Source organism: Sinocyclocheilus anshuiensis, unplaced genomic scaffold (genome assembly GCF_001515605.1).
Source record: "Sinocyclocheilus anshuiensis isolate Anshui unplaced genomic scaffold, SAMN03320099.WGS_v1.1 scaffold208, whole genome shotgun sequence".
NCBI lineage: Eukaryota > Metazoa > Chordata > Actinopteri > Cypriniformes > Cyprinidae > Sinocyclocheilus > Sinocyclocheilus anshuiensis.
The window spans coordinates 433982-448787 of NW_015557186.1; the positions used below are offsets into that span (position 1 = coordinate 433982).

Sequence of the window (14806 nt, forward strand, 5' to 3'; positions counted from 1 at the left end):
TGACCTCAAATCACAGCTTCTTGTACACTTGAGTTTGATGTTCAAACCAACGCGACCCTGAAAATAGGGCTGGGCGATATAGCTAAAATATGTATCAACGATATAATGTTTCATATCATTCGGTATCGATAATTATTGGCATCTTTTATAACCTTTTTTTAAACAAAGAGCAATAGAAAATTTTTTTTTAAACTTAACCACTGTATTTTTAAATTAACCCAATTTATTGAGACAAACAACAAATATTTTTTGTTTTAACAATCTCACACAAAATAAAAATTAAATATCTCATTTCTAATGTTTTATATGCAGATTTAAATGGGTCTTAAGGAAACTTTTGACATCCCGAGGCCACAGGAGGGCGCAACGAGCAAAATAATGCAGCACATTTAAATTGTCAACGCAAGGAAATATCGGTCTATAAAAAACGTGCATTACATCTAAATTAACTCATAAAAATCCAATATAATTTCGTAAATTGCATTAACAATTATGAACAAAACCGCATCATGTATTTATGCATTGCTTAATACAAAGCCGAAGCGCCGATCACACAGACTGCATTTAAAAACATGAGACGCAGTGAAAAGGAATAATAAACCTCTACAAATTCGTGACATGTTTTAAAAAAGTTTAAACTGTTTTAACTTTGCATGGCTTTCTATACATCTCTTGTGTGTGACGCGAGTGCAGCGGTCATTTGTACGTCTAAAAATGCGCTGAATATGCGTTCTGTGTGAATGGCTTGGTTTCGGTTTTAACCTAATCAAGATCTTCTCCGCATTGAGCTTCTATATGAATTGAATGAATGAATAACGCAGCAGCGGCGCGTCTCGTGGGCTAGACTAACAAAATATTAAAATGAAACAACGTCACTAACATCATCATCACAGCATCTCGTGCTCCACTGATGACGCTCCCTGACGCACACCTAACATTCAAATGCAAATGTGTCTATATCGTGCGCTATATCGAACATTTTTTCTATCGTTATCGAAGAAGGTGTACCGTCGATAAATATCGATACCGTTTTATCGCCCAGGCCTACCTGAAATCCAAACTATATGCTGAAACAAATTCAGCAATTTCCTTATAACGTAAAAATATCACTCGCACCATTCACCAGTAAAACGATCAAAGCTCACCATAGCGAAATAAATTAAGACCCCTGAATACATGAGTTCAAAAACATCTGCAGAAGAACGCATTTAAAGTTATGGCGACTTATAGATCAATGGGTTTCATCACTGACAGCGGTCTTCCCTCTGTTAGAGGGTTTTTGGGTGAACCTCTATAGCAACTGGTATCGTTTTCAGAAACATGAAGCAGGACAGACTTAGGAGATTTATTTGCAGCATTCTTATTGGCTGAGAGCGTGTCACGCTTTGTCTTTGGTGCTTTATTGGTGACGTCTTCCAGTGTTTTGACAGCTGGTTTCTTTGGAGGAACTGGAGGTTTGGGTTTCAAGGACATTTGCAAACCACTCTCTAAACTTACAGCCTTTATCTGACTGGCGGCGCACCAACCCATCCTTGTGTCCTTCCGGCCTCCGATCAAAGAGTTTATCCTTCTGACGGACTGCCGGACCGGCGTGCGCTGGAACTTCAGAGGAGAGCGGAGCGCTTTGGCGTTGGGTGAATTCAGCGTCATCATGTTGAACAGTTTAATCTGGTCGGCAACTCTCATTCGGCGTGTTTCAGTGGCTCCAGGATGGTTCTGTGGCTTCTCTGCTTGATCTTGAGGACCGTTGGTCTCATCTGTTAATAAAAGCTCTTTGAGCTCGCTCGGCAGGGACGTATTGGCATTCGTTTGCATTCTTGTTGCATACGGAGTTGATTGAACTCTGTTGGACGTCTCCAATCTAAAAGCCACAGGGCTCTGGATGTCTAAAGCGTCGATCAGTTGACTGCAGTCTCCAGTGGCCTCTTTTAGGAACCCCCTGCTTTCATTTTCAAGACAAAGAGACCCGTCAGGGCTGGTCTCAACAAACCGCGTCGATCCGCTGTCAAACAGAGCGCTGTCTATATGTAGAGGCGACAAATGAGCGATCTCGATTTGGCCGAACGTCACATTGTGATCATCTGAGTCCCTGGATTCAGACATTGACTTGTGTGAGGCTTCCGGAGGCAAACCCACGTCAGATGAAAGAACTTCAGAGTTTGCGCCAGGGTCGTCTTGCGGTTCGTCGTGGTTCTGCTGTTTAACGATGCTGTGAAGGTCACTGCAAGACTCGCCGAAAGCTCGTTTGGTTTTCAGTAGCGTGGGTCCAGTGTGAGAGCGTTCTTCGCTGAACGAATCCGCTGAAAGGTCACTGGAGGCACAGCAGAGGCTCTTGGGAATAACACTGCTGACCATCGGAGGTTTGCTCACGATGACGGTGGGCTCGGAGCGGTAGCTGCTCTTCAGACAGATGCTTACGGGAGTCTCCGAGAAGGAATCCCGTGGGAAGGTCAGACCAACATCAGGAGCGTCTCCGCTCCACGAGCTCCTGTGGTCTGTAGAATCACACTGCGGGGTCAACAGGTTATCCTTAGATTTACTGATAAACTTGGAGCCTGTGAAGCAAACGTGGACAATAGAAATCATCTGACAGAAAACAAAATATACACATATTTATGTTTTTGGAAAGTCTCTTCTGCATTCATTTGATCAAAAATACAGTAAAAACAGTGAGATATTATTACAATTTAAAATAACTGCTTTCTATGTGAATATCGGTTAAACTGTAATTTATTTCTGTGATCAAAGCTGTATTTTCAGCCAATCTTTTGTCACATAAATGTTTTCACTGTCACTTTTCATAAATTTAATTCATCCTCGATGAATAAAATTATTATTTTCAGTCTTTTTATTTTTCTAAATCTTACTTTCACCAAAAGTTTGAATGGTATTGTAACAATTTCCACCAAAATATTCAGCTGCACATCTGTTTTCAACATTGATAATAATCAGAAATGTTTCTTGAGCAATCAATTACAGTATAAATTGTAATAATATTCCACAATATTACTGTTTTTATCGTATTGTTGATTAAATAAATGCATATTTGGTAAGCAAAGAGACTTCCTTTTAAAAACATGCTTTAGACCCATAGTGTAGAAGAAATAAAATAGTCAACAGCTTTAAGGTCAACATGAAAAGGCAAACCATTTTCTCTTTCTGTATTGTGATGAATTTCCAAATAAAACAATAGATTTAATTAGAAAAAAATATTAGTAGTCTGGAATGTGATTTTATCCATGTGAAATTAAACAGTTGGTCGAAATGGACATACAAGTGGACATGACATAAACCGAAAAATTTTTTTATTTGGGATGACGTGAATCGTTCATAAGATCAGAAACGTCCATTAAAGTAAATAGGGTTCATTTTGATTTCATGTTGACTTTAAAAATAAGTAAACAAACTTCAGAACATGTATTCTTAGAGCAATATTACAGGTTCAGTACAAGTCCTGTCCAGCATCTGTGACCTTATGATAATGACCACACAATATCACTGGCTTATAATGGAAAATTCAAGAGGTGGCCGTTGTACATTAGCCCACAGACTTCCAATGTAAATGCATAACCGTATTTAACCAGGAATATTCCTGCAGGCACAACCGCTGTTTTCAAAGCTGAAATTAGCCAAGCGTGTAGCAAAGGTTGAGGAATCCCAAAAGCGTGTAAATAACAATACTGACCGTTTGACGGGCTCTTGTTCACAACAGCCGGACTGAGCTCCTTGGTGAAGTGAAACCCAGAACAGCTCTCTTGTGTCGCTAGGCGCCAACCTATGACCTCTGACCCCTTTGGCCCCAGTTGTGAATGTGTAATGACGTTCTGTTGAAATAGAGGCAGCTGCTTTTTACTCTCAGTGGTTTGTGAGTGTTTGAGTCATGTCAGTGTTGAATTAAGAAATACTGATAGTAAAAGCGTTTCTGGTCAATCGTCTTTTTTTATTGGAGCATATATACATGCATAAAATAATGACCATGTCAGTAATGGCAAGGAATGACCCAAAACCACAAGGATACATTTTAATTAGGAAAATAAAAACGGTTATAATAATATTAATATTTGTTGGCACTAAAAACATTTTATTATTCTACAAATATATCAGGTTTTTATATAAAATAATATAGATATTTCCTCTTCTAAAGTCACAATGTTACAACATTGGACAGCATGTGCAATATTAATCAACTCAATGAGAACACAATGATTAGAACAAACACATCACATTACATCAATTATCTTAGTGTCATAAAATTAACAAGTGTAAAAATTTAATTTTCTTGATTGCTAAAAGCACCAGTTCCAGCAGCAGCATTAAAGCGGTTTATCCCCATATTAAACATCTAATAAATTGAAGGGAACACAGTATGTCAATATGGTCTCTAAATGTTAAGGTATTGTATTAGCAACACTTTAAAGTTTGAAAATGCCACTTCCTACCGATTTCCATTACTTTGATTCCTTTTACAAAAAAACTAGCTTAACTATAATATATAAATAGCTTCTCTTCTGATGACACTGCAAAAAAATAAAATAAAAAGTGATGTTCTTCCTCAATATTTTTGTCTTGTTTTCCACTGTAAATATCTAACGATTCTTAAATCAAGACAATTATTTAAGAAGCAAATTGACAGACGTCATCTTATTTTTTTGAGAAATTTATCAAAATGAAGTGAGTTTAGAATTAACTTCCAACGGGGTCAGAAAAAAACTACTTAATTTTGTTCAATTTCTCAAAAAACAACACTTCATATCATCATTTTGCATCTCCAGTAAATGTATCTTGAGTTAAGGGTGTTTAGATATTTGTACTGGAAAACAAGACAAAAATACTGAGGAAGATATTAATTTTTTGAATTGCATGCAACATTTAATTGCCATGACTTAATGAACTGAAGACTTTCGGCTGCAATTTAAGACCTTTTTAAAACCCACAGAAACCCTGACATCACTGCAGCTTAAAGATGCAGCGAATATTTGAGGGCAAAATCCAGTCTTTTCAATAGGAATCCATGCAATCAGGAATTCTGCATGAGGCCACATTCAGATTTCTTTCGCAACGGGTTCAAGTTAGTTGTGCGTATTTGTCACGTGGACCAACAGAAAGCTGCTTGGTTTGAAAGCGACTTCTGTGTAAGCTGTGCTTCATATGTCGCTACACTATTGACAACAGACAATGTACCTTTTCCCCCGCACCTTAAGGGTTAGCTAACTAACTCTACAAATACAGATATCATCGTGTGTCGTACCTGCTCACGCTGCGGTCTCGCAGTCGTCTGCTCTTCCTCCTGGCAGAGCTGCAGGACAGACGAGTGTTTCTGCCCACAGAAGACAGTAAACCGCTGTGAGACGAGTCCAGAGCTCCTGCTGCGCTGTGTGCTGAGAGATCATGCCAACAGATGATCACACAGAACCGTCCAAACACACGCCACACAAGAGTCCTGGAGCTACAGCAGGGCATAAACCTCACCTGATCCGGGTGTAGATGCTCCTCCAAACAAAGTGTTCGGGAACAGCTCCAGCCCCAGGTTCTTCTTGATGGACCTGCGTTTCTTGCTGGAGAACCCATGAGTCTGTGCCAACTCCAGAGGAAGCTTACGCTTGGAGTTTGGAGTCATGATGACAGGAGTGGCTATGGAGAAAACTGCGGGAAAACACTTTCATTTACTCAACAACTCGAGTTATTATTGAAAGACTTTCACTTTGTTCCATACAGTAACGGTCAAAAGTTTGGAAACATGATTTTTGTTTTTCAATGTTTTTGAAAGTCTCTTCTCCTCACCAAGATTGCATTTATTTGATCAAAAATACTATTACAATTTAAAACAGCTGTTTTCTATGTGAATATCTGTTAAACTGTAATTTATTCCTGTGATGCGCAGCTGTATTTTCAGCATCATTACTCCAGTCTTCAGTGTCACATGATCTTCAGAAATCATTCTAATATGCTGATTTGCTGCTCAATTATTGTTGGTGCTCAATTATTAATAATGCTTATTATTATCAATGTTGAAAATTTGTTCATTTTTATTAATTGAGCATATTAGTTCAGTTTAGAATGATTTCTGAAGATCATGTGACACAGTAATGATGTTGAAAATACAGCTGTGCATCACAGAAATAAATGACACTTTAACAGATATTCACAAAGAAAACAGCCGTTTTAAATTCTAATAATATTTCACTGTTTTTACTATATTTTTGAACAAATAAATACAGCTTCGGTAAGCAGAAGAGACTTTTTTCCCCGAAAACATTAAGAAATTGTAATTATTCCATTGTTATCCAACAATATAAATGCTCCGAGTACAGATTCAACACAAAAGGAAACAAAGCTAATTAAACAGAAAAGCCATTTCAAAGCAAAAGGTTCAGAATGACAAACAAAGCTTTGCGTGACTGACTGAGAAGGATGCATGAAAGAGGGTGCAGACAAAGCCATCATAAACTCGATAATTAAACTATTTAAAGACAGCACGTGTTCATTACATGTAGGACGTGAAGAGTGGAGTGCAGCTGATCTACATGCAGTGAGATCTGATGAGAACATTCACCCACCTGCTCCATCAGACTGAGGGGTATTTGTTGGGGTTCTACTAGTTTTAAACCTATTCAGAGCTCCATTTACCATGTCTGGAATACAAAACAAGCCCACTCAACTAAAGAAACTCTGATTATATGCCTTCAAATCATTGTTAACTGTATCCACCTTCCTTTAAACCAGTCATGTGATGTGATTTCCCAAGAGCATGTTGTGATTTCAGTCATGGTTCTTACCTCCTAAACTGCGTCTGTTGCTCTTCTTCAGGTCTGAGTGAGCGTCACTCTCTTCTAGAGACACAGACGACGGAGAAAACGCTCCAGCATCACAACCCAACATGGCTGGAACCTTCTCCATCAGGAACTGAGGAACCACACCTTTAAACAACCACCCAACAACAGCTCTATCAGGTGGGTTTGCTTTGATGAGAATGTTGTTAAATTACTGAAATATTAACTTTAAAATCAGAGGACTTCAAGTAAATATTGACTATATTTTACTACGGTGTTCAGCTGGTTTGGGCTGATTGACTACTTTATAAGAGACAGATAATAGTCCTAACCCTAACGTGCTTTAAAATAATGTAATTTAACGAAAGGCACACAAACCCAGGTGTTGAGCGTTATCTATGAGACGCTGCACAACCGCTGCCTGACGCTTGAGTCTCTTCTCTGTGCTGCTGCTAATTTTTTCCCCTCCGTCTCCACAGTGAAAGAGATTGGGTGCAAAGATGACCGAAAGATTACTGCTGTCCATCTTATTCTCAGCACATCTGAAATAACGGAGCAATACACACACACTTTACATGTGGCTCTTAACACAAAAGAGCTTCTGAAAAGAACTGCTATTCAGAGGGAAGCCAGCAATTAGCATAACAAGAGATTCGAGACAGACAGAGACATTGCTGCATTTGTCGTCGTACCGCTGGGAGACGCTCTTCAGGAAACTGAAGAAGTAACGCAGTGTGTTTAAATTCCTGTCGGGCAGCACGCAGGACAGCAGGACCGTGGCCGAGGTCCTCTCCTCATCCGTGGGCAGCTCCTGGGCCTTCAGGAAAGCACTGTGCAGGTCAGAGGTCAGAACCGGCTCGGGAAGCTCCCGGAAAAACTGCTTCAGAAGTCCAGCGACGTCCAGCGGGAGAGCAGTGGGCAGACAGTCCTCGCCCTGGTCCAGTTTGGCCTACAGGATCAAAACAATACGGTCGCTGTTAAATAATGCCACCAGTGAGAACCGATCCGGTGAACCGAAGCGGAGGTCACTCACCCTGAGGCTCTTGACTCGCACAACGGAGCCTGACTTTCTGAAGAGGCCCTCTGTGTCCAAATGCTCCAGGAGGCTCGTGCAAACATCTGCTATAAAGCTGACAGAGATGGAGACACATTAACTCTACATACACATGCAGAGCAAATAAATAATAATAAAATATAAAACAATAAAATACAGGGCAATATTTGGCAAATACATCAAATCTAAAAATCGCATAATACAAATAAATATAAAATAAATAAAATAAAGGGCAATCAACGGAAAATACATCAAATGTAAATATAATTAAATGTAGGGAATATATAAAATAAAATGTATAGCAAATAAAAAAAAAAATTTAAATGAGGCAAATATAAAAAAAAATAAAATACAGAGCAAATAAATATTAAAAAGTGTGAAATAAAATAAAATAGAAAATAATAAATAAAACCAGGAAATAATGGGCCAATAAAATAAAAAATAAAAAACACGGCAAATGCATAAAATATAAAATAGTAATAAAATATATAGCAAATAAATATAAAATAATAAAAAACAAAACAAAATAAAATATTTAAATACAAGGAAACATAGGGCAAATAAATAAAATTATATTAATTGCTCTATAATAAAATAAAATAAATAACAATTAAAAATAGGGACATATAGGTGAAATAAAATGTAAAAATAATAAAAGAAAATATAGGGCTAATACATAACATATAAAATAATAATAAAATACAGAGCATATAAACATCAAATAGTAAAATAAAATATTGGGATATATATAAAATATATCAAAAATAAATAAAATATAAAAAATTTAAGGTCCATAGCATCAGGCAAAATATTTATATTAATTTGTTATTAATTAATTAGATGTTTTGCCATTTACATTTAGCTGATTTCATGTTTCTTTTTATGACATGCTTGACCACATTCCAGGGATAGTCTTAATCTTAATCAGGACTGTATTTTAGTGCAATGCATGGTTGTGCTTTACACATCTTCACCTCGAGGATCAATCATGTGTCGATCAGCTGCATTGCTTCTGGCATCTAAAGCCATTCACACCAGAGGAACTGCTGTGGGCCGTTTACAACGCTGCACCTTAGACATGCACTCAATTGTTTTTTTTGTCTCAAATTAACCAGGGTGTTCTTCCTTGGTTACACAAGGTATCGGATCTATTGTACATATATTAAAAGGCATCTGTACGCAAATAAAGTCAGACTCGGTCTTACCAAGGCACGTCTCCGTAGTCTAGCACAGGACAGTGCGGCAGACCTTCAAGAGCAACCCCAAACACCCTCACCTAGAAAGACAAGAGAGATCTGTTCAGGTGAGAAGAACATGAACAAGAGAAGCTCTGTGTGCTTGAAAATCAACAGCATTTCCACAGAGGAAGAAACAACGGCCAGAGGAGCCAAGCAGACTTTCTAGGGCGCAAATTACTCTCATAAGACCAGAATCAAACTGATTGTGTGCAGTGACCGTTTCTGTAATTAATCACATTTCCTTCTGTGATTGTACAGCCAATAAACCAGCCATACTCACAAACCTGCTATAAAATAGGGGTTTTGTTTCTGGTAAGTGTTAATGCAACAATATATTAATTAACTGTTTTGTGATGATATATATATATATATATATATATATATATATACACAGGAAACACATTATAGAGGTGTCTCTATCAGGTGGGTTTGCTTTGATGAGAATGTTGTTAAATTACTGAAATATTAACTTTAAAATCAGAGGACTTCAAGTAAATATTGACTATATTTTACTACGGTGTTCAGCTGGTTTGGGCTGATTGACTACTTTATAAGAGACAGATAATAGTCCTAACCCTAACGTGCTTTAAAATAATGTAATTTAACGAAAGGCACACAAACCCAGGTGTTGAGCGTTATCTATGAGACGCTGCACAACCGCTGCCTGACGCTTGAGTCTCTTCTCTGTGCTGCTGCTAATTTTTTCCCCTCCGTCTCCACAGTGAAAGAGATTGGGTGCAAAGATGACCGAAAGATTACTGCTGTCCATCTTATTCTCAGCACATCTGAAATAACGGAGCAATACACACACACTTTACATGAGGCTCTTAACACAAAAGAGCTTCTGAAAAGAACTGCTATTCAGAGGGAAGCCAGCAATTTGCATAACAAGAGATTCGAGACAAACAGAGACATTGCTGCATTTGTCGTCGTACCGCTGGGAGACGTTCTTCAGGAAACTGAAGAAGTAACGCAGTGTGTTTAAATTCCTGTCGGGCAGCACGCAGGACAGCAGGACCGTGGCCGAGGTCCTCTCCTCATCCGTGGGCAGCTCCTGGGCCTTCAGGAAAGCACTGTGCAGGTCAGAGGTCAGAACCGGCTCGGGAAGCTCCCGGAAAAACTGCTTCAGAAGTCCAGCGACGTCCAGCGGGAGAGCAGTGGGCAGACAGTCCTCGCCCTGGTCCAGTTTGGCCTACAGGATCAAAACAATACGGTCGCTGTTAAATAATGCCACCAGTGAGAACCGATCCGGTGAACCGAAGCGGAGGTCACTCACCCTGAGGCTCTTGACTCGCACAACGGAGCCTGACTTTCTGAAGAGGCCCTCTGTGTCCAAATGCTCCAGGAGGCTCGTGCAAACATCTGCTATAAAGCTGACAGAGATGGAGACACATTAACTCTACATACACATGCAGAGCAAATAAATAATAATAAAATATAAAACAATAAAATACAGGGCAATATTTGGCAAATACATCAAATCTAAAAATCGCATAATACAAATAAATATAAAATAAATAAAATAAAGGGCAATCAACGGAAAATACATCAAATGTAAATATAATTAAATGTAGGGAATATATAAAATAAAATGTATAGCAAATAAAAAAAAAAATTTAAATGAGGCAAATATAAAAAAAAATAAAATACAGAGCAAATAAATATTAAAAAGTGTGAAATAAAATAAAATAGAAAATAATAAATAAAACCAGGAAATAATGGGCCAATAAAATAAAAAATAAAAAACACGGCAAATGCATAAAATATAAAATAGTAATAAAATATATAGCAAATAAATATAAAATAATAAAAAACAAAACAAAATAAAATATTTAAATACAAGGAAACATAGGGCAAATAAATAAAATTATATTAATTGCTCTATAATAAAATAAAATAAATAACAATTAAAAATAGGGACATATAGGTGAAATAAAATGTAAAAATAATAAAAGAAAATATAGGGCTAATACATAACATATAAAATAATAATAAAATACAGAGCATATAAACATCAAATAGTAAAATAAAATATTGGGATATATATAAAATATATCAAAAATAAATAAAATATAAAAAATTTAAGGTCCATAGCATCAGGCAAAATATTTATATTAATTTGTTATTAATTAATTAGATGTTTTGCCATTTACATTTAGCTGATTTCATGTTTCTTTTTATGACATGCTTGACCACATTCCAGGGATAGTCTTAATCTTAATCAGGACTGTATTTTAGTGCAATGCATGGTTGTGCTTTACACATCTTCACCTCGAGGATCAATCATGTGTCGATCAGCTGCATTGCTTCTGGCATCTAAAGCCATTCACACCAGAGGAACTGCTGTGGGCCGTTTACAACGCTGCACCCTTAGACATGCACTCAATTGTTTTTTTGTCTCAAATTAACCAGGGTGTTCTTCCTTGGTTACACAAGGTATCGGGTCTATTGTACATATATTAAAAGGCATCTGTATGCAAATAAAGTCAGACTCGGTCTTACCAAGGCACGTCTCCGTAGTCTAGCACAGGACAGTGCGGCAGACCTTCAAGAGCAACCCCAAACACCCTCACCTAGAAAGACAAGAGAGATCTGTTCAGGTGAGAAGAACATGAACAAGAGAAGCTCTGTGTGCTTGAAAATCAACAGCATTTCCACAGAGGAAGAAACAACGGCCAGAGGAGCCAAGCAGACTTTCTAGGGCGCAAATTACTCTCATAAGACCAGAATCAAACTGATTGTGTGCAGTGACCGTTTCTGTAATTAATCACATTTCCTTCTGTGATTGTACAGCCAATAAACCAGCCATACTCACAAACCTGCTATAAAATAGGGGTTTTGTTTCTGGTAAGTGTTAATGCAACAATATATTAATTAACTGTTTTGTGATGATATATATATATATATATATATATATATATATACACAGGAAACACATTATAGAGTTGTGTTGACTAAATAAACCACATACACAGAAAGTTTGGAGTGATCTATCTAGACAGCATTATGAGGTTTGTATATTTCTGTTTATTAATGAATGTGGCATATATACAGCTTTTTGTGAACTGTGTCTGCATAGCAAGCTCACTAACATTTGAGACACCGCCGTAGATGGACACAACAAGCAGTTTTCCGTAATAAAATCAATATTTCTTGATGTTTTATGAACTCACCGTGTTCAATGATGTCTGCTTGTTTCTGTTTTTGTTCCAGTTTTTGATTTTTATTCCATAAACCGAGCGAAGATGCTGAACGACGGCCAGACGAACCACATTTCGCTCCAAAACCTTCATTATTACGTATAAAAACGGCTGGATGTGAGAGGGAATACGCTAAAAAGGTGCTTTCGGTTTAAAAACAAGCGAAATACAGGTTTTGGGTGTTAAACACAAACTCTGACGGCTAGGTTAGCGTTAGCTTATTTCCCCTCAGAGTTCCGCTTGACGCATTTCTATAAAAACAACCGATCAAAGTCACCAAATTCCTCTCATATTTAATCTCCCGGCTCTGCTGCGCCTAAACCTCATCTTATACAATAAAACAACGCCTTTTAAAGTCTAAAAATCGCCTTAATAAACCTGGTGTTTGTTTCTGTCTGTCCGCAACGGCAGCTCGGAAAAAAAGACGTTCAAATTTCGCCCTGCCTACGTCACTCAAGCGCTCCCTGCACTCTGATAGGCTCGGGATGAGTCACGTGAGTGCTAGACCCGCCCCCTCCGCTGTTTCTGACCTGCAACATAAATATCACATGCGTTTCACGAACAGCACTAGTGCCATAGAGAAACATGACTGAAAAACACGTTAATTTGACAAAGGTTGCTACATTTTTATATGGCAGTACTGATATTTTACAAAATATTTTATTGATATACTTCATTTAGTCTTTTACGCGATACTTAAAAGTTCTTCAAAAAATACCATGGTACTACCACCATATATTTCTCATTAAAAAAAATAAAAAAATATGCTTGACCACATTCCAGGGATAGTCTTAATCTTAATCAGGACTGTATTTTAGTGCAATGCATGGTTGTGCTTTACACATCTTCACCTCGAGGATCAATCATGTGTCGATCAGCTGCATTGCTTCTGGCATCTAAAGCCATTCACACCAGAGGAACTGCTGTGGGCCGTTTACAACGCTGCACCTTAGACATGCACTCAATTGTTTTTTTTGTCTCAAATTAACCAGGGTGTTCTTCCTTGGTTACACAAGGTATCGGATCTATTGTACATATATTAAAAGGCATCTGTACGCAAATAAAGTCAGACTCGGTCTTACCAAGGCACGTCTCCGTAGTCTAGCACAGGACAGTGCGGCAGACCTTCAAGAGCAACCCCAAACACCCTCACCTAGAAAGACAAGAGAGATCTGTTCAGGTGAGAAGAACATGAACAAGAGAAGCTCTGTGTGCTTGAAAATCAACAGCATTTCCACAGAGGAAGAAACAACGGCCAGAGGAGCCAAGCAGACTTTCTAGGGCGCAAATTACTCTCATAAGACCAGAATCAAACTGATTGTGTGCAGTGACCGTTTCTGTAATTAATCACATTTCCTTCTGTGATTGTACAGCCAATAACCCAGCCATACTCACAAACCTGCTATAAAATAGGGGTTTTGTTTCTGGTAAGTGTTAATGCAACAATATATTAATTAACTGTTTTGTGATGATATATATATATATATATATATATATATATATACACAGGAAACACATTATAGAGTTGTGTTGACTAAATAAACCACATACACAGAAAGTTTGGAGTGATCTATCTAGACAGCATTATGAGGTTTGTATATTTCTGTTTATTAATGAATGTGGCATATATACAGCTTTTTGTGAACTGTGTCTGCATAGCAAGCTCACTAACATTTGAGACACCGCCGTAGATGGACACAACAAGCAGTTTTCCGTAATAAAATCAATATTTCTTGATGTTTTATGAACTCACCGTGTTCAATGATGTCTGCTTGTTTCTGTTTTTGTTCCAGTTTTTGATTTTTATTCCATAAACCGAGCGAAGATGCTGAACGACGGCCAGACGAACCACATTTCGCTCCAAAACCTTCATTATTACGTATAAAAACGGCTGGATGTGAGAGGGAATACGCTAAAAAGGTGCTTTCGGTTTAAAAACAAGCGAAATACAGGTTTTGGGTGTTAAACACAAACTCTGACGGCTAGGTTAGCGTTAGCTTATTTCCCCTCAGAGTTCCGCTTGACGCATTTCTATAAAAACAACCGATCAAAGTCACCAAATTCCTCTCATATTTAATCTCCCGGCTCTGCTGCGCCTAAACCTCATCTTATACAATAAAACAACGCCTTTTAAAGTCTAAAAATCGCCTTAATAAACCTGGTGTTTGTTTCTGTCTGTCCGCAACGGCAGCTCGGAAAAAAAGACGTTCAAATTTCGCCCTGCCTACGTCACTCAAGCGCTCCCTGCACTCTGATAGGCTCGGGATGAGTCACGTGAGTGCTAGACCCGCCCCCTCCGCTGTTTCTGACCTGCAACATAAATATCACATGCGTTTCACGAACAGCACTAGTGCCATAGAGAAACATGACTGAAAAACACGTTAATTTGACAAAGGTTGCTACATTTTTATATGGCAGTACTGATATTTTACAAAATATTTTATTGATATACTTCATTTTGTCTTTTACGCGATACTTAAAAGTTCTTCAAAAAATACCATGGTACTACCACCATATATTTCTCATTAAAAAAAATAAAAAAAT

The 14806-nt window shown here is 37.8% G+C and overlaps 1 pseudogene; it reads right to left on the reverse strand.

The window, feature by feature from the left end:
• Nucleotides 1-1209: 1209 nt before the first annotated feature.
• On the reverse strand, nucleotides 1210-12715 carry LOC107678781 (rho GTPase-activating protein 11A-like; annotated as a pseudogene).
• Nucleotides 12716-14806: the final 2091 nt, after the last annotated feature.